Source organism: Geotrypetes seraphini, chromosome 16 (genome assembly GCF_902459505.1).
Source record: "Geotrypetes seraphini chromosome 16, aGeoSer1.1, whole genome shotgun sequence".
NCBI classification, from domain to species: Eukaryota; Metazoa; Chordata; class Amphibia; order Gymnophiona; family Dermophiidae; genus Geotrypetes; species Geotrypetes seraphini.
Genome location: NC_047099.1, coordinates 32,197,561 through 32,216,510, shown reverse-complemented (window position 1 = coordinate 32,216,510; position 18,950 = coordinate 32,197,561). Strand labels below are relative to the sequence as shown.

At 45.0% G+C, this 18,950-nt stretch overlaps 1 protein-coding gene across 10 annotated transcripts in view; it reads left to right on the top strand.

Moving 5' to 3' along the window:
- Positions 1 to 498: 498 nt before the first annotated feature.
- GIGYF1 (GRB10 interacting GYF protein 1) overlaps positions 499 to 18,950 on the top strand; it is a 332,123-nt gene continuing 313,671 nt past the window's right edge. For all 10 annotated transcript variants that reach the window (XM_033924367.1, XM_033924371.1, XM_033924372.1 and 7 more), the window contains exon 1: positions 499 to 1,160. The gene's annotated coding sequence lies outside the window, so the exon portion shown is untranslated. The remainder of the gene's footprint in view (positions 1,161 to 18,950) is intronic.

Here is an 18,950-nt window from a genome sequence, read left to right as displayed (position 1 = left end):
TATGGTCAATTTAAATGTAATGACTATTTTACTGTGTTATAGTGTTGTGTATTTATTGCATTTCTTCAATAAAATGTTATAAACGACAAAAAAAAAAAAAAAATTTTGGCCCACGACTTAGCCTATGTTTTAGATTTTGGCCCCTTATGGGAGTGGCTTAAAGGCATTTCTATAACAGAAGAAACCTTAGCATGGGTCCACGTGCATGCCAACGTCATGGTAAAATCCATCTCATCAGCATAAAAATTTTCTCTTTCAAGAAAAAGTAGGCGTCACATCTAAAGAAGACTTGAGAAGCGCTGTTCTAGTATAAAAATCGTGTACGTATGAAACAGAAGTTCAAAACATTTCAATAAAGCTGTTCCGTTATTTAAAAAAAAAAAATGCACAAAAAGGGCGGAGAACGCTTTTCGCGCTTTCGTCACGTGACATGAATAGGCTTTCCCCTGCCGCGGCCTCCGGTACGCTTATCACGTGACGTGACGAGGAACGGCCATCTTTAGATTTTTTTTCTCCCCCACCTCCAACAAACACAAACAGGAGTGCGAGGAAGCGAAAAGATTGCTATTAAAAAGCATTGATTAATAATAATATATATAGATATATATATACAGGACTTCGGGGGGGCCAGCGTGAGCTTACAATAATATCTTCCCTCTCCTGCCGAATCTTCTCCCAACCAATCAGGAGCGACGGCCATTGGCAGCGAGAGGGGGATCGCTCGCGTGCGGAAAGGGGGCGACGGATTACTCGCAAGGAGCCGACTCGCTACGGAGAAGGGCTCGAGATAAGGCCCCCCCCTCCCCTTCCCCAAGCAATCGCGAGCTCCGCGCGGTCAAGAGAGTGGACAAAGGCTCGAAGCGCGAGCCGCACGCAAAGAGCTCGCGGAGGCAGGCAGCTAGGCCGGCCGACTGCCTGTGAGGCCGGAGCGCGAGCGGAGAAGGGGAGAGAGAGAGAGAGAGAGGCAAGGCCCCCGAGTAAAGGAAGTGGAGCGCGAGGTTGGCGCGCGCGCGCGCTCACTCACAGAGGCCGCGAGGAGAGGTGAACGTGAGCCGAGCCCTCCGGAACCCTTGGTGAGAGGTCCGTTGGTGTTTGTGAGGGGGAGAGGAGGCCTTGTCTGTCCGGCGGTCGAGTGAGGAGAGGCTGGCCCTGTGTTGCAGGTAAAAGCTGTGTAGGGGAATGTGTTTCTGTTGCAGGGCGTAATTGGAGTCTTGCTTTCCAGTCAGGCTTCTTGGTGGGACCTCTCAATTTCACTGTTAGTTTTCTCCTTGTCGCCGGCCTGTCACGCCTCCCCGAATTTTTTTCCTTCCTTCCCTTGTTCTTCTTCGATGTCTCGGCCTTTCCACATACCTGTATACTCCTTTTGTTTCCCTGCCCCCCCCCCTTCTTTTTCCAAGTGAGCTTTTCAACCTCTTTTTCGACTTGTTTGATTCGTAATGTTTATCTTGTGTAGTCTGTTCTTGTAGGATAGGGAATACCTAGGGGGACGTTATACCCGGGAGCAAGTAACGAGGCAATTAATGTAGTAGACGGTGGATAAACACTGAAACGGCCTATTTTGTCCTTTTATAGTGGTCAAGGATGTAACGTATTTTTTTTTCTTCAGGGCATACTTTTAGGTCTCTCTAGTTTCTCTATGCTTTTTGATAGAGACGGTTTATTTCAGTAGCTGCCTTCTTGGGGGATTTCAGTTTGTTTATATTAATTTGAAGGTGCTCCTATGCCTCTTCAAATGAGGTGTCTTGTCAGACTTACACAGTCAATATTATCTACTTTTCCTGCTGCCACTCTTCCCCTATGCACCTCAAAGTCTTTCTGGCTTCTACCCTTGCTTCATCATCTTGCTTGACCACTTTAAGGTCATCAGGTAGGATCACTGTCTGATCTCTCCCTTCTTCTGTTCTTTTTTTCTCCCTTACTAAGCTGCTCCTTTAGGATCAAGTACATATGACCCTGAATTTTTTTTTTTTTTGTTCATTCTTAGCTATTAGGAAAGTTAATGTAAGAGAGTAGGAAAGGTGATGATGAAAAATATTGTAGTTTTGTGTATTGTAGAGGGAAACAATGTTTCTTTATAAATTAACTAAGCATCAAATATATATTTTTAAATTTTACATATTCCACAGTCTGAGGTTAACCATTGATTAAATAGACTTTAAGTTTCAAGTTTATTAAGTTTTTATATACCACCTATCAAGATTATCTAAGCGGTTTTTACAATCAGGTACTCAAGTATGTTTAACGTTTTATTTTTGTAGTCTTTAAGTTGTGTTTAGGGACTAAATGAAATTTAAGGGGTATTGTTTCTAAATGGGTTAATTTGTACTTACTACAGTAGACTTTCAGCTATCCGGCGGCACCCATGGGGTTTCGTCGATGCCGAATAACATTTTCTGATTAAGAGTTACTGTAAAACAAAACAAAACAGTAGGTAGCTGATCCTGACAACCCCCTTCCCTCTCTTGGCCCCAAAGCAGCATCAGCCAATCCTGACAACCTCCTTCCCTCTATTACCAAAGCGGTAATGGCAGCCGGTGAACAGAAGAAGTACCTTAAAAAGACTGCTTCTGGCTAACTCAGACAGGGCCTTTCTTTGTAGATGTCTTTACTGGACATAAATGAACTATTTTAATGTGTTTGTATTACCCTGTTTCTTGTTTTTTATTTTTGTAAAGCCACTTTGTAATTTAAAGAATGCAGTATAACAAATTTTTAATAAACTTGAAACTTGATGTGGCAGAGGAAAGGCCCTGTCAGAGGGAAGGGAGGGGTTGTCAGGGATCATCAGCTGCTGATGCTTTGGGGCTGAGAGAGGGAGGGAGGGAGGGTTGTCAGGATTGGCTACCACTGCTGCCTTGGGTCTGTAGGGAAGAAAGGGGGGGCGGTCAGTTGCTGCTGCTGCTTCGGGGCTGAAGGGAGGGAGGGAGTGGTTTAGAGGTTGTCTGAGGAGCATGGAAACTTTTTTTTGGTTGGCAATTTGTTTGCTGGTTGGTTGAGATTGCTGGTTAGCTGAGATTATTTTTTTATTATTATTATTATTTATTTATCATATTTTCATTAACATATCAAGTATCCACTTGTACAGAAAGATAAAGTTAAACAGAAAAAGAAAAAATACATTACCAATAATAATGATCTAGCCAAAATAATAGGAATTTAGTAGCTTAACTTTAACTCAAGTCCTCAATATAGAATCCAAGGCTTAGACTCAGCGAGCTATTAATAAGACAAATAAGAAATCAGAAAAATCCATTAGTTAAGGAAGTACAGTGGAACCTTGGTTTACGAGCATAATTTGTTCCAGAAGCATGCTCGTAAACCAAATTGCTCATATATTAAAATGAGTTTCCCCATAGAAAGTAAGGGAAACTCGCTTGATTCATTCCCCCCCTCCAAGGCCAGCAGCACTGCTCTATCCCCCCTGAGAACCTCCACGCCACGATCCGGCATCCCCCACGCCGCGATCCGGCACCCCCCACCCACCTGAACACTTTGCTTACTGGCACCCGGCACCAACTCACAGGACATGCCGGTGCCCGAAGATCTGCAGTTCTTTTTGCTGGGCCTTGAGCATCTGCGCATGCTCGAGGCCTTCGAGTTCCCGGTCTCTCCGAGATTCTCGGAGATCCGAGAATCTCAGAGAGAACGGGAACTCGAAGGCCTTGAGCATGCGCAGATGCTCAAGGCCCAGCAAAAAGGACTGCAGATCTTCCGGCATGTGCTGTGCGTTGGTACCGGTGCTGGGTGCCAGATAGAAGGTAAGCGAAGTGTTCGGGTGGGTGGGGGGTGCTGGATCGCAGGGGGGGTGCCGGATCACGGGGGAAGGCGCTCGTACATCGAGGCAAGCTCGGTTTGCGAGGCACCAATTTTGCGAATGTTTTGCTCGTCTTGCAAAACACTCGCAAACCGATGCACTCTTAAACCTAGGTACCACTGTATATCAAACTTCAATAAGTACTCATGTTGTCCCTACTTTCAGTCGAGCCTCGGACAAGAAGGTTGTCAGTTGGTTAGGGTCAAAAAAGACATATTTTTGCATTTGATATTGTATCACACATTTACATGGGTGACAAAGGAAAAAAGTCACCCCAAGAGCAATAACACCCGGTTTCATAATCAGAAATTCACGTCTACATTTTTGTGCGTCTCGTGCCAGGTCTGGAAACATTTGTATTTTAAATCCAAGAAATTCCTTTTGTTTATTTTTGAAGAAAAGTCTAAGTAACTATTTTTTATCTGGTGCTAAAACTACTGTAAGAAGTGTTGCCGCTGTTGCCACTTCCCTATCCAAGAGTTCCAAAAGCGATGTAATATTAGGTGATTGCTCATCGTCCTGTAATTTTACTTGTCCTTCTCTTATAGGTAAATAATACACCTGATAGCTGAGATTCTTATAGGTAAAAAATACACCTGATAGCTGAGTATGTTTTAGTTGATTTTGATCTCTCAGATTCACTGCTTAATGCTTAGCTCAATGTTTGTGTTGTTCCAAAGAGAACTGCCTTCTGGAGTTCATAAGGTGTAGTATACACATACAGTATAGCAAGATGTTGAAACTTAGCACTTACCTCATAAGTTTATTCATTCCATGAAGGATTGTACGTCCTCTGAATCCACGGTTTCAGTACCTGCGGATTTGGCTATTCGCGATTTTTGCCCTGTGGTTTGTAAAAACAGAAACGCTGCATCCCGGACCTTCACCAGACCTTACCTGGTGGTCTAGCGGCAGGGCAGGATTGATCGTCCTATGCTCCTGCCCCATGCAGAGTCGTCATCAAAATGGCTGCTGTGAGTTCCCATTGTAGTCTCGACACTACAAAGGGAACTCACGGCAGCCATTTTGATGAAGGCTCTGCATGGGGCAGGAGCGTAGGATGATCAATCCTGCCTCGCGTCACCGCTAGACCACCAGGTAAGGTCTGGGTAAGGTCCGGGACGCAGGAGGGAGGCGGGGGTGGGTCAGAGCCAGCCCTGAAAGTTATCCAGGATATTTCAATATTCGTGGGCTGGCTCTGTTCCTAACCCCCGCTCTGCCCAAGTCCTACAGGCTGCCTCCCCGGCGCTATCCCCCAAAATCGACGCCGGCGTTTTCTCGTTCTCCACAGCGGCCACAGCAGCAGAGGGCTCCTCCTAAGCCTCAAACCCCTGCGGCGTTTAAGCCGTTGCTGTCCTTTTGACTGGCCCGGCCGGGGGGAGCTGGCCTCTGCCCTAGATGTTTCTCCTCTCCCTATCGGGGGGGGGGGGGGGGCGTCTCCGTGCTTTCTCGCAGCGTTGAGCAGAGATCACTGCGGACTCTTGGGTCCTCTCCTTCATCCGAGAGGGGTACTCCCTCAACTTTTGGGTTCTCCCGCCGGACAGGCCTCCAGGAGAGTCTCTTTCCAACAGGGCGCAGCTTCCTCTCCTGGTTCAGGAAGCGCACGCCCTCCTTCACCTTCGGGCGTTGGAGGAGGTTCCCCCTTGTCAACGGAGCTCCGATGTTTATTCCCGGTACTTCCTGGTTCCCAAAAAGACCGGGGACCTTCGCCTTATTCTGGATCTGCGGAAGTTGAACAAATTCCTAGTTTGGGAGAAGTTCCGCATGCTTTCGCTTCCCATTTTGTATCTGTTGATGGACGAAAGGAACTGGTTGTGTTCCCTGGACCTGAAGGAAGCCTACACTCGCATTCCGATCCACCCGGCTTCTCGACGGTTTCTTCGCTTTCAAGTGGGGAACCTTCTTTTGCAGTATCGGGTCCTCCCGTTGGGGCTCGTTTCGTCCCCACGGGTCTTCAGGAAGTGCCTCGTGGTGGTGGTGGCGGCCTTGCTGTTGCTGGGCCTTCAGGTTTTCCTGTACCTCGACGATTGGCTTATCAAAGCTCCGTTGAGGGAGGGGGTTATTTCAGTGACCTGTCAGACTATTATCTTCCTTCAGCATCTGGGGTTCGAGATCATCTTCCCCAAGTCCCAGTTGTGCCCCTCTCAGTCCCTGCAGTTTATCGGGATCCGTCTCTTGTCATTTTTACCTCTGCCTCGGCAGGCCGCCCTTCTGCGGTTGAGTCAGCTGGTGTCATAGAAGTCTTCGGTTTCGGCCAGGCAGATGATGATCCTCCTGGGGCACATGGCCTCCACCATTCACGTCACGCCGTTTGCCCGGTTACATCTTCGTGTTCCTCAGTGGACCCTGGCGTCTCAGTGACGGCAGGATCGGGATCCCGCTTCTCAGCATCTGTTCGAGTCCACCTCAGTGCGATTGCTGCCTTTCATCGGCCGCCTGATGGGAAATCGCTCTCTGTCCATCCGGTGGTCTCCCGCTTTATGAAGGGACTCTTCAATGTTCATCCTCCTCTCAAGCCCCCCCGGTGGTTTGGGATCTTAATGTGATTCTGGCTCAGTTGATGAAACCTCCGTTTGAATCCATTGATAAGGCTCATCTGAAGTATCTCACTTGGAAGGTGGTGTTCCTGGTTGCTCTCACGTCTGCTCGCAGAGTCAGTGAGCTGCAAGCTCTGGGTGCGGACCCGCCTTTTACTGTATTTCATCATGACAAGGTGGTCCTTCATACTCATCCCAAGTTCTTGCCCAAGGTGGTTTCGGATTTTCACCTCAATCAGTCCATTGTTCTTCCGGTCTTTTTCCGAAGCCCCACTCTCATCCTGGTGAGGTGGCGTTTCACACTCTTGACTATAAGAGGGTGTTGGCCTTTTACCTGCGCTGCACTGAGTCTCATCGGACGGCTCCTCAACTTTTCATCTCTTTTGATCCTTTTTTTTTTTTTTTTTTTAAATTTTTATTTCTATTATTCAACAAAATTTTACAAGAATACTTGTTACATTAAATACAGGAAAGAAAAAAAATACAGAAGTATTACAGATTCATACTTATAAAAATAATTTTTCCTTTCTTAGACCACCAAAATAGTGGGATGGTCAATCGGAACTTTTTGAGAGAAATTTAACGAGGAACTTAATTAAACGATTAGGCTTTATGTTCTAAACACCAGCTAATAATTTCTATTTTCCCTCAGTCCTTGATGATTTTCTTTACATCAAAGAATTCCTTCAGGTGATTAGGAGAAAAAAAATGTATATTTAACTCCCAAATACCTAATTAAGCATTTACAGGGGTATGCTAACAAGAAAGTTGCTCCCAATTTTATAGTATCTTGACGCATAGAAAGAAATTCTTTCCTCCGTTCTTGTGTAGTCTTTGCGACATCAGGATATATCCAAACTTTTTGCTCCCCAAATAATTTCTGTGAATTTTTAAAGAATAGTTTCATAATCATGTTCACGTCTTGCTCAAAAACGAATGATACTAAGAGCGTAGCTCTAACAGTATCAGTAGTAACTGTTTGTTCAAGAAGAGCAGTCACATTAGCAAATTCTATTTCATTATTTTCCCTCCTTATCTCTTTCTCAATCTCGTTTTCTCCTTCTTGTCTTCCGGGTATCTTCTTATTTGGTAAATAGTAGATTTTATTTATAGGGGGAATACAATTTGACGAAATCTTTAAATTTTCAATCAGGTATCTTTTTAATAAGTCCAAAGGCAATATACCCGGAATTTGAGGAAAATTTAAAATACGGAGGTTCAAACGCCTGTTGAAATTTTCAAATTGCTCCAATTTCTTATTTATAAGGAAACTATCTTTAATTGAAGCCACCTTGAATTGTTGTAAATGCAATATATCCTCCTGCATCTGCTTAGTTTGAGCACTAGAATCCCTTTTCATAAACGCCTGTTGAAATTTTCAAATTGCTCCAATTTCTTATTTATAAGGAAACTATCTTTAATTGAAGCCACCTTGAATTGTTGTAAATGCAATATATCCTCCTGCATCTGCTTAGTTTGAGCACTAGAATCCCTTTTCATTATTTCCACAGTTTCAGTCAGCGAGTCCAATTTTTCCACTATTTTTGCTACCTTTTCAGATGATTTTTCCATTTTTGACTCCATCCGCTGAAGCAAAGACCAGATGCTTTGAAGAGAGACCTCCGTCGGAGAGGACAAATCTCCCTCTCTCTTGTTGGCTTCCATCAGCAAACTGTCTCCAGACGCTGTGCCCTCGTCGGGAGACCCCGCGCTTCCACTTCCGGGGTCGGGTGTCTCTCACCACATTGTTCCGGCAGTTGCTGGACACGGAGGAGTGTGGGAAACCGGAGGAGACAGCGATGTTTCTATGCCCGAAAGGGCAAGCGACTCCCTCTCTTCGCCGCCCAACGCCGGGCTCTCCACTCTGGATATTGCTGGTGCCGGAGGAGCCAAAAAGAAGCTTTCCATCGTTAGCTGCCGGGGGGTAGACGCCAGGGCCGGCGAGGAAGGTCCCCTGACCACCCCTTTTCTCTTCGGAGGCATAAAGAAAATGAGGTAAATAATTCAGGCAAAAGCTAAAGCTAAACGTGGAGAGATCTTAACGCGTCTCTCACAGCTCCTCACATCGCCGCCATCTTGACCCCCTCTCTTTTGATCCTAATCGGTTGGGCCGCCCTGTTTCCAAACACACCTTATCCAACTGGTTGGCTGCTTGTATTTCCTTCTGCTACGCTCAGGATGGTCTCTCGCTGCAAGGTCGGGTTACGGGGCATTATGTCCGAGCGATGGCGGCGTCTGTCGCTTTCCTCAGGTCCACACCTTTTGAGGAGATCTGTAAGGCTGCCACTTGGTCTTCGGTTCATACCTTCACCTCACACTACTGTCTGGATGCCTTTTCCAGGCGCGATGGCCAGTTTGGCCAGTTGGTTTTACGTAATCTGTTTTTGTAAATTGCCAACTTTCCCTCCGTCCCTTTTTGGTTAGCTTGGAGGTCACCCACATGTCGAGAATATGCTGCCTACTTGTCCTGGGATAAAGTACAGTTACTTACTGTAACAGGTGTTATCCAGGGACAGTAGGCAGATATTCTCGCAACACTCCCACCTCCCCAAGGTTGGCTTCTTTGTTAGCTATCTGAATTGAGGACCATGAGGAGGGGATGTGCCCTCTAGTGGAGCAGGAAAGCACACGCATGCGTGGGCAGCACTAGCAAACTTTGAGATCTTAAATCAAGTTTGCTTGAAAAGCTGTCCGCGATGGGGCTCCGTGGATGATGTCACCCACATGTAGAGAATATCTGCCTGCTGTCCCTGGATAACACCTGTTACGGTAAGTAACTGTGTTTTATTTCCCCATAGCCGCTGCAGAAGAAATCCACTTTGGATTTTTCACTCTTGCTCTGCTGTACTTCACTGGGTTCTCTACCTCCATCTATAGTTCTTTCCTTCCGCACGCATGCCTGCCTGCAGGAGTGTTTGTTCTACTCTCATCATTTTATTATTTTTAATTTGATATAACTTCTTCCCTTTGTCAGGTAATTTAGTGCTTGGAGCAAATTTTAAGTTCTGTCTGCTTGAGAATTCACAGAATTTGGTCTGTAGCTGACAGTCTGATTCCACTGGGTATCTGTTAGCCAGCCTGCATAGTTTTCTCTGGAGCTCAGTGCCGTCCTTGAAGTGGTCTCACCTGTTAAACAGGGGTCGAGCGCAGGCTTTTAGGCACCCTTAGGTGACTTGGTGGTGTCTCGCCGACTGTGTCTTTGCGCTTCCGCCCATCCTGGTATGCATCTGTTGGTCCACAGGGGTGGAGGTGTAGTTAGACATAGGAGTCTGACTGGCAACCCGAAGATCAGCTTTACAGAACCATTCCCAGCATTGTGGCAGTGAATTTTCTCATCCAGCTGCTGAGAGAGCTGAAATCAGGCTACAGCACAGATCCTGTCAGGTCATGGGGAAGGTTGAAAGTGTGGTTTTGAGCGTTTCTGAATGTTCCTCCTCCTGAAAATCCTAAAATTGCCATTTTTAGAGTCTGGGAAGCGTGAGAAATATCGCTATTTTGGTGTGAATTTTTTGACGGTGGCCATCTTGGATTTTTAGTGATGATTTGATTTTTCCTATAGCCCCCTGCTTCAAAATTGCAAATTTTACCTAAATGCTTACTGGGATGGAGTCCTTGTGCTCTCCTCATGTGGATTCTTGTCAGGATTGTGCAAATTTAGCATTTTTTAGAACGTTCTTGGGTCACAGTGTCTAGCTTAGCTTCTTCCCTGGTGAAGCAGGTTACCAAATAATCAGCTAGCCTGGTGGGGTGGCCTTTGTTACTTTTGGGGCTTGGCACATTTAGTAATTCCGTTCACTAGGCAGCAGGCCCTTCACAGCATAAGAAACACCAATTTTAGCACCTTAGGGTGACTCTGTGCCCCAGAAGAAATGAGATATTTTCAATATACGCTCCACAGCTATTGAACACGTTGCCTTCTTTCTTTAGAGGAGAACCAACTCGATAGATTCAAGAGCTCCCTGAAGTCTTTTGTTTATATAACGACGCCTTTGAAGATTAACTCTCTGCGCCAAGCTCCTCATTCTTCAGGGATATATAATCTTTCCCTCGAAATTACAGAAGGCTTCAGACATTTCCTTTGCCAACCAAATTGTATTTCCCATATTTGTTTCTTTTCTATAAGTATTGTAGTTCTATCTCTGTCCCTTTTGTATCAGATTAGTCCTTGTCTGATCTTGTCCATGTTTTTATTTGTAATACTGTATCCCTGTTTTTTTTATCATGTACATCGCTTAGAAATATAAGTGATATTATTAAATTTTAAATAAACCAGAAGCCGGACATTTTTTTTGAATTTATGAAATTTTTGTGGTTTGAATCTCAGAACAAGTGTTTTCCCCCTATGCAGTCCCAATCCGCCTCCATGGCGTCTCTCAGTGGCATTGCTCCTTTGGACATGTCCTTGATTCAGCCTGACACTGTTCTTGCACTGCCTGACTCTGATCTGGGGGATCCTGATGTTGATGCCTTATTCCTGACCCTTATTTACAGGTGCAGCACTTCCCAAGGGGGAGATCAGGGACTATGTGTGGAATCTGTGGATCTCTCTGGGGTTGCTCTTGTGGTTCTGTGCTTATTTAAGTTTGCAGGTTTGCCAGACCTTATTTTTGAATCTTTGCAGGAGTTCAATTTGGTCACTCGGCTGTGTCCACTTCTTCCACCTGGCTTTGTGATGTGTGCTTTCAGTTTGCTACATTTCCCTGGCACCCTGATTTGAGCGTTCTGTTCTTGGAGAAGTTAGACTGTACGGAGGGTGCTCTGAAAATTGCTAGAGCTATCTCACACTGGTATCCCCTGACATAGGAGTGTCAGCAGCTTTGGGTCAGTCCAGGGTGGATTCTTTGATGGTGCAAGTGACTAAACACACCTCTTCCCAGTGGTAGAGGATATGCAGGACCGCCTCAGAAAACTCTTTGACGCAGCTGCTTTAGGCATTAAAGCTCTTCAGCAACATCTTTTATAGCACGCACCTGTTCTCAAATGCGCACACTAGAGAGTGAGGCGGTGGTTCCCCTTCCTCAAGGTTTTATGGATGGGACAGATTATATGGCTGATGCATTGTATGATCTTATGTGAGTTTTGGCAAAGGTGTCGGCGTACTTCATCTCTGCCCGCAAAGGTCTGGACAACCTTATGGATTCTGTGATGGACTATTGCCCTAGGACTTTGCCTGATAGTAGACCCTCTTGTGGTTGTGGTCATTCTAATTTTTGTGGCTCACAGCGATTCTGACCGTATGCAAGTGCCACATTGCAGCTATTTTCAAAGCGGTCAAAGCGCTTAAGGTTCAAACTGCCATTCGGCGCTTGCTAGATATTCAAGCTATAGAGCCAGTGCCGCCCAAACACTTGGGCTCAGGCAGATACTCTATATACTTTCTTGTAACCAAGAAAGGCTCAGAAGATTAGAGACATATTCTGGACCTTTAGCTCATGAATGTGGCTCTCAAGGTTCCACGCTTTCAAATGGAGGCCGTGTGTTCAGTCATTGCAGCAGGGGCCCCAGGAGAGTTTCTTGCCTCTCTGGATCTCATAGAGGTGTATTTGCACATTTCCATTCTTCTGACCATCCACAATCTTTTGCAGTTTCATGTTCTGGAACAGCATTACCAATTCTTGGTTCTGCCTTTTGGGCTGGCGACAGCACCCCGGTCCTTAACCAAGGTGATGGTTTGTTGTGGCAGCTTACATGCGAGAGATGGGTCTCCAGGTTCACCCTTACTTGAGGTGCTGGAGGACCTGGGCTGGATTGTGAACTTTAGGAAGAGCCATCTTGATGCACACACAGTCGCTGGCCTACCTGGGAGTTTTCTTTGACTTGGCTGCGAGCTGTGTCTCTCTACCAGAAGCCCGCTGGCAGAAACTGTGTGCCCAGATTTCTTCCTTTCTAGAGCGGCTGGCTCTATCGGCATGGAATTATCTTCAATTTCTGGGTTCCATGGTTGCTACGTTGGATATAGTTCCTTGGGCGAGGGTTCACATGCTTTGCTTTCTCGCTGGGCTCTGCACAGGGATGCCTTGCAGGCCTGTCTACCTTGAACTTTGGAAGCCTGAGCAAGCATGGACTGGTGGCTTCTCCTGCAGTTGCTCCACGGGGGCATATCACTACACATTGCCTCCTCGATCGTGGTGAGGTCAGATGCCAGCCTTCGTGGCTGGGGAGCCCATTGCAATTGTTCTCCTGTTCAGGAGAGTTGGGTGCCCTCTCTGAAAACGGTAAATCATTCAGTTGGAATTCAGAGCCATTCTGCTAGCTCTGATGAGATTGCAGAAGACTCTAGAGGTCTTCGGCACTGCAATGGCAATAGTCTACGTCAGTTGCCAGGGACGGTCTGAAAGCACTCCTCTGGCTCAGAAAGTCCACCTTCTTTTACTTTAGGTGTGATGTCACCTCCTAGCACTGATGGCAGTGCATATGGAAGGAGTAGACAGTGTTTCTTCAGCAGACAGATTCTGGATCTGGGCGAGTAGTCCCTGTCCGTGATGGCGCTGGGGTCGGACCTGCTTTGACCTCATGGCCATGGCAAGAGTCAAGAAAACGGATTGCTTCATTCAAAGATCCAAGCCTGGAAGTGAGGGGCTCGACACTGATTCAGCCGTGGCCTACAGAGATTCTCCTGTATGTCTTTCCTCTTTGACCGCTGTTCAGCTGGGTCAAACGGTGGATTGCGGCCCATCCGTGCCATGTCATTCTGGGGACTCCAGATTGGCCTCGCAGACCGTGGTACACAGATCTAATGTGTCTGCACAGGAGTTGCAGCCTATGGCTGAGCACCCTTCCGGCCCTCTTCCTGTTGAGTCCAGTGTCCTTAGAGGTTTATTCATTTATATGATCCATGTGGACAAGTTTGATTTTATCTGACAACATATTTGAAGAAATAAAGGAAAGTCAAGAACATTTTGGTTTCCACAGCTTGTTTTCTTTGGATTACTCCCTTTCCTGTGGAATATTGGATCCTCCTTTTTGTTTTCGACTGTTGATACTCCTTTCAATTCTAAGAAGTAATCCATAGTTTCGGCTTATGTTAAGAAGCAGAAAGCCTTCCAACATTGGTGCGCCCAGGACTAGGTGAATCCTTATTCAGCTCTGATCTCAGCCTTTCTTCAGCCTTGTCTGGATAAAGGTTTAACTGTGGCTTCTCTTTGGGTTCAGCTGACAGGGCACTTTTGTTTTAGATCCTGGGAGCACCAGTCTTTGTTAGCGTCTCTTTGTGCTGTATTAGATTTCTAAAGGGGACTCTTCGTGTTGGACCACTGGTTCAGCAACCTATCCCTTTCAGTGACCTTTACCTGGTGCTGTCTAGCTTTAGGCATCTTTTGAGCCCCTTCAAGATGCTTCCCTCTTGGCATTGATGCTCAGTTCTGAAAAATCACTTGTGACGTTCAAGATGCAATTAAAGGCATACTATTTTTCTTTCCAACTGATTGATTTACCTTTTAGGCTCTTAACGCTCGCCTTCTGTTTGCTTAGTCATAATCGCATGCAATTTCTCCTTTTTTGGTCTTCCTGATTACATCTCAACATGTGTGGGCAGAAATCAAATATGTTCTTTTATCCCTACCTTATTTGTTCTACTCCATCCTCTTCCCCACCCTTTTGTTTTACTTTCCTAATGTTCTCAAATTTGTTTGTCGGAATTTCATGTTTTATCTATTTGTTCCCTTCCCCTTCTTATTTTCTTATTTTAAATAACATTTTATTGTAAACCACTTAGATTTACCCTGGTTTTATATTTGAGGTATATCAAATAAATTGAACTTGAATTTTTCTGGTTGCCATTCCTTTGGCGTGACGTGTGTTGGAACTACAGGCCCTGTTTTGTACAGCAGTATTTCTCAACCTGTGGTACGTCTACCCTAGGGGATACGCGGGCTGACTGCCGATTCCTCGCTGCCGCCACCTCCATTTAATTATCTCCCACAGCTGCCGCAACTCTGGGCAGGGAAGAGCCCGGCGCGTGCAGTGATTGCATGCTGTTGGCCCACAAGCCTTCCCCCGACATTAATTGTGATGTCGGAGAGAAAGTTCCAGGCCAGCTTAGGGGCAGGCAGTCTTAGGGAGGGAGGGAGGAAGGGGGTGGGACAAAGGCTGGAAGGCGGGAAGGGAGCAAGAACTCAGGACACAGAAGGAAGGGGCACTAACTTGGGACATAGGAAGGCGGTAGGGAATAGAAAGGGACTGTTGTGTGTGCCTGAGTGTGTGAGTGAGAGGGAAAGAGATGGTGCACATGGGGAAAGGAAGAGGAAAATTTGGCATAGAGAAGAGTGAGGTAAAGATGCATGGGGAATGGAAGGATGAGAGGGAGAAATGTTGGATATGGTGGTGGAGAGGGAACAGAGGGATAGATTGAAGGGGATGCAAGGGAGAGGAATGTTGGGCAAAGTGATGGAGGGAGAGATGTGGCATGATGTTGGGAGAGAGGTAATAGAAGAAGAAATGGGCATGGTGAAAAATGATCTGGGGGATGAGAGAGGAAGAAAAGTTGGACTCCGGGATGGACAGAGAGAGATGTTGGTTGGGTAATGGAATGAGGTCTAGAGGAGAGGAAGCATGTAGGAGGCAGAAATAAATAAATATTGGATGCACAGTCGGAAGGAAGTGCAACCAGAGATTCATGAAATCACCAGACAACGAAGGTAGGAAAAATGATTTTATTTTCAATTTAGTGATCAAAATGTGTCAGTTTTGAGAATTTATATCTGCTGTTTATATTTTGCACTATATTTGTCTATTTTCCTATAGTTGTTACTGAGGTGACATTGCATATTTTAAAGTAATCTGCCTTGACCTCTTTGAAAAAACTCTGAAAATAAATGATAATTAACATTTTCTCTGAGTACAGTGAGTGCTTTGAGTTTTTATAATTTTGTGGTTACTATTATGTATTAATAAGATTATTGTGTGTGTGTGTATGAAAAATGGATGGAAGAAATTGCATTACAATTAGTACTATTATGGGAATGGAGTCAGGGGCTGAGTTTGGGCGGGGGTACTCGGTTGGTATTTGTTAGGCTTAGGCAGTGGTCTCAAACTCGTGGCCCGCCAGGTACTATTTTGAGGCTCTTGGTATTATAAAAAATGATTCTTTATGGAAAACTTATGCTTATATGTCCGGTGGTTGCTGTAACCTCACGCAAGCACTTTCCTGCATCTGTATGTGATTGTGGAGTGGAGAGGTTACAGCAGTGAGGCGGGCAATGTTCCAGAACCATTGGAGGCAGTGCAGCTTGTGCATGTGTCCGGTGCTGGAGGAGGTGAGAACTGAAGGCTGTTGCGGACGCAAGCGCTGAACACTTAAGGCACAAGTTTTCCATCATTTTTTATAATACCGAGGGCCTCAAAATAGTTGGTCCAAAATCTTGTCTCTTGCAGTTGATACTGTCATCATTTTTCACTTTCTGCATGTTGCACTGCTTTCAGCTGTGTATAGCTGAAATTATCAGAAGCAATTAAGGAAAAATTTATAAACTATAACTAGTTTTACCTCATGCAGAGTTGTCATTTCTTTAATAAGACATTAACTATTTATTTTGCGGCCAGTACCTACAAATCCAAAATGTGGCCCTGCAAAGGGTTTGAGTTTGAGACCGCTGGCTTAGGGGGTACTTGGCTTGAAAAGGTTGAGAAACACTGTTGTAGAGAACATTCCTCTGTATTTCTGAGACTGGGGTTTTTCTTGGGATGGTTTCTTCCTTCTTGCTGAAGGTGGTTTCAGTTTTCCAGGTTAATTAGGAAATATGTTTGCCTGCCTTTTATTCTACTGGTTCCAGGACACATGATAGAATGCTGAAGGAACTGGATGTGCGCAGAGTTCTTCTGCATTATCTAGAGGTAACTAACGAGTTTTCGTCTCTCTGACCATTTGTTTGTGGTGACTCATTCAGTTAAGCGGGGTGCTCCTGCTTCCAAGGCCATGATTTCCAGATGGATTCATAGAGCCATTTAGTCAGCCTATATTTCTTTCTGGGAAACAGTGTCCTGTTTCCGTCAAGGTGCATTCTTCTACGAGTGTGGCTTCTTCGTGAGCCGCACCTTGAGCTGTCTCCCGTGAGATTTGCAGGGTGGCAACGTGGTCTTCTCTTAACATGTTTGCCAGGTTTTACAGAAGTGAATGTGGCGGCAAGACGGGACTCTGTCTTTGGTCTTCAGGGTTGGCACAGCAAGCCTGAGCTAGCTATTTGGGGACTGCTGTTGTACGTCCCACTGTCTAGAATGTCTCGTCTATTGCACTGGAAAAATAGATTATGCACTTACTCTGGTAAGATCTTTTCCAGTAGATAGGTGAGACATTCTAATCTAGACACCTGCCCAGTCCTTACTGCACCTGCCTACTGTTTACTCTGTTTATACTTCTCCAAGCTGATTCTTGGATGCCTGTCAACCTTTGGGGGCTGGGAAGAATGTTTCAGCTTTATATGGGAGCAGTTTCTGAGCTTCTTTGAAGCCGATGTCGATGGTTAACATTACTGTTGAATTAATTCTTGAGCAGAACAGTTTAAGCCTGTTGCTACAGGTGCCTCTACTTCACATGTAGCTCTTTAAGGGACACGCCGAGAACTCTCTCGTTCACAGGGAAATTTTTCCTTTCAGTTATGCTGCATACAAAAAAGGGCAGCGTTAGGGTGTCTACCTCCTCAACACCCGCGGCTGCCTATAACCAGTGAATGATTGAGCAGTATCTAGCAACACTTGCTCAGAGAACGGGTGAGTTTAGCCCTGCTATGGGAGAGATTCAGGGGCAATCGATCCTGTTGGGGACGGAGATCTCACTCTCACCCGCACCGGATATCCCGCCTCCCTGTCCGGCTGACGCTGGTACCCTGGAAGTGGCGAATACAGTGGCTGGAGATGCATCTGAGGTTCCTTTGGAGGAAGGATCCATGGCAGATGAGCTTCTGCCAATGTTTACCAGCTCTGGGGAGTTAATCTCCGACAGAGAGGACACTTTGGTAGCCATTCTGAAGACGCTCCAGAGAATGGATATTGCGACCAGGAAGACTTCAGAGGAGGTAAAAGCCTTGGGGATGAAGTTGGATAATTTTATAAAAAATTCTGAACAAACCAATATTGAAACTAAGAATACTTATAACTAAAATATAAAATTAAGTACAGTCTTTGCAAACTTATAAGACTGCTGCAATAAAAGATAGTGTTTTGCTACACTGGAAAATAGAGAATATAGAAAATTTGAACCAACAGTTAAATGTGAGGATTTTGAATTTTCCTAAAACTATGGGTATTTCTTCATATGAAAAGTTTAAAAAATACGCAAGGAAAATTTGTCCTATTCCTCTGAACATATTCCGTCATTGAATAAAATTTACTACTTTCTATTGCCTAAAAAATCTACCCAAGAGCTTATGGAAGGAGAGAAGATACAGGTCCCTCAGATGGATTTGAACAATATATCTGCAATCCTAGAAGAATCTATTTCCGAGCTGGCGGAGAGAACTACACTACTGATTTTCATTGTTTTTCAACAGGACCTGGACTCATTTATGAAGTTATATTTTAGGTTTTCAAAATCTTTGTTCTATGGGAAAAGAGTATGGGCATATATGGATATTATGGAGATCACCCAGGAGAGAAGGAAACAGTTTTTGTCTTTGAGGCAGGAAACAATAGCTTTGGGAGCTGCCTCCTTGTTAGCATACCCTTATAAGTGCATTATAAAATATGCACAACCTAAATATGTATTTTTTTCTCCCTGATCAGTTAAAATCCTTCCTGGAGCTGAAAAAGATGGCTTGAAGTTGACCCAGTGTTAAAAGATAGCAAGTAAAGTGTAGTGTTATAGCCTTTCTTTGGAATATTTTTCTTTTTTTAAGCATCAAGTTGTTTTTTCTGCTTAACCCCCAGTATTTGTGGTCTAATTATACTACTTTTTATTTTGCTTGTATTAGTATCAAGTTCGTTCTGTATTGCTTGACAAGAAGTTTATTGTTGGAAACTATAAATAATAAATAAAAAAATGCTTTCAAAACCAAAAATGTATCAACTTAACAAGCAAATTTGGCATGATGAGGCATATCATCCTACAATGTTTGTTTAAAAAATTTAAATGGGTCAAAATCTGGCCCTGATTCCAACATATTAAATGCAACTCCTTCTTCAGAAAATTCCTTTCAAATGGCAAACTGTGCATGGTTCATCCTGAAATGTGACGCTGGGTTCCGCCACTTTTGAAAATTATGCCATTATAGGCAAAAACAAGTGGGAATTGCTTAGATAACACCCTCGGCGACAATTTGCCTCCTACTGTCCCAGTCAAGATAACAATCGAAACTGGGCAGCTGAGCACATAACTGAGGCTCCCTCCAAAGTGCCCTCAGGCAAACCAGGATGGGCACCATGTAATAGCAAAGCATTGTGCAGGATCATAAACCTGGGAGAAAAAAAACTTACCGAGCCTGACTGCTGAAGCGTTGCCAAAATCTGCGCCGTGCTTGCTGACCGTGACAACTCAGCCGCAGCGGCATCCTATTAAGGGCTCCATGCCTGGGAAAAAGGACCGCAAATGCTGCAGCACTGGTGCCTGTAGGAGAAAACCCTCGTGCGTGGGAAGGCCGAGTTCGTCCTGCCCGATACTAATTGCACTC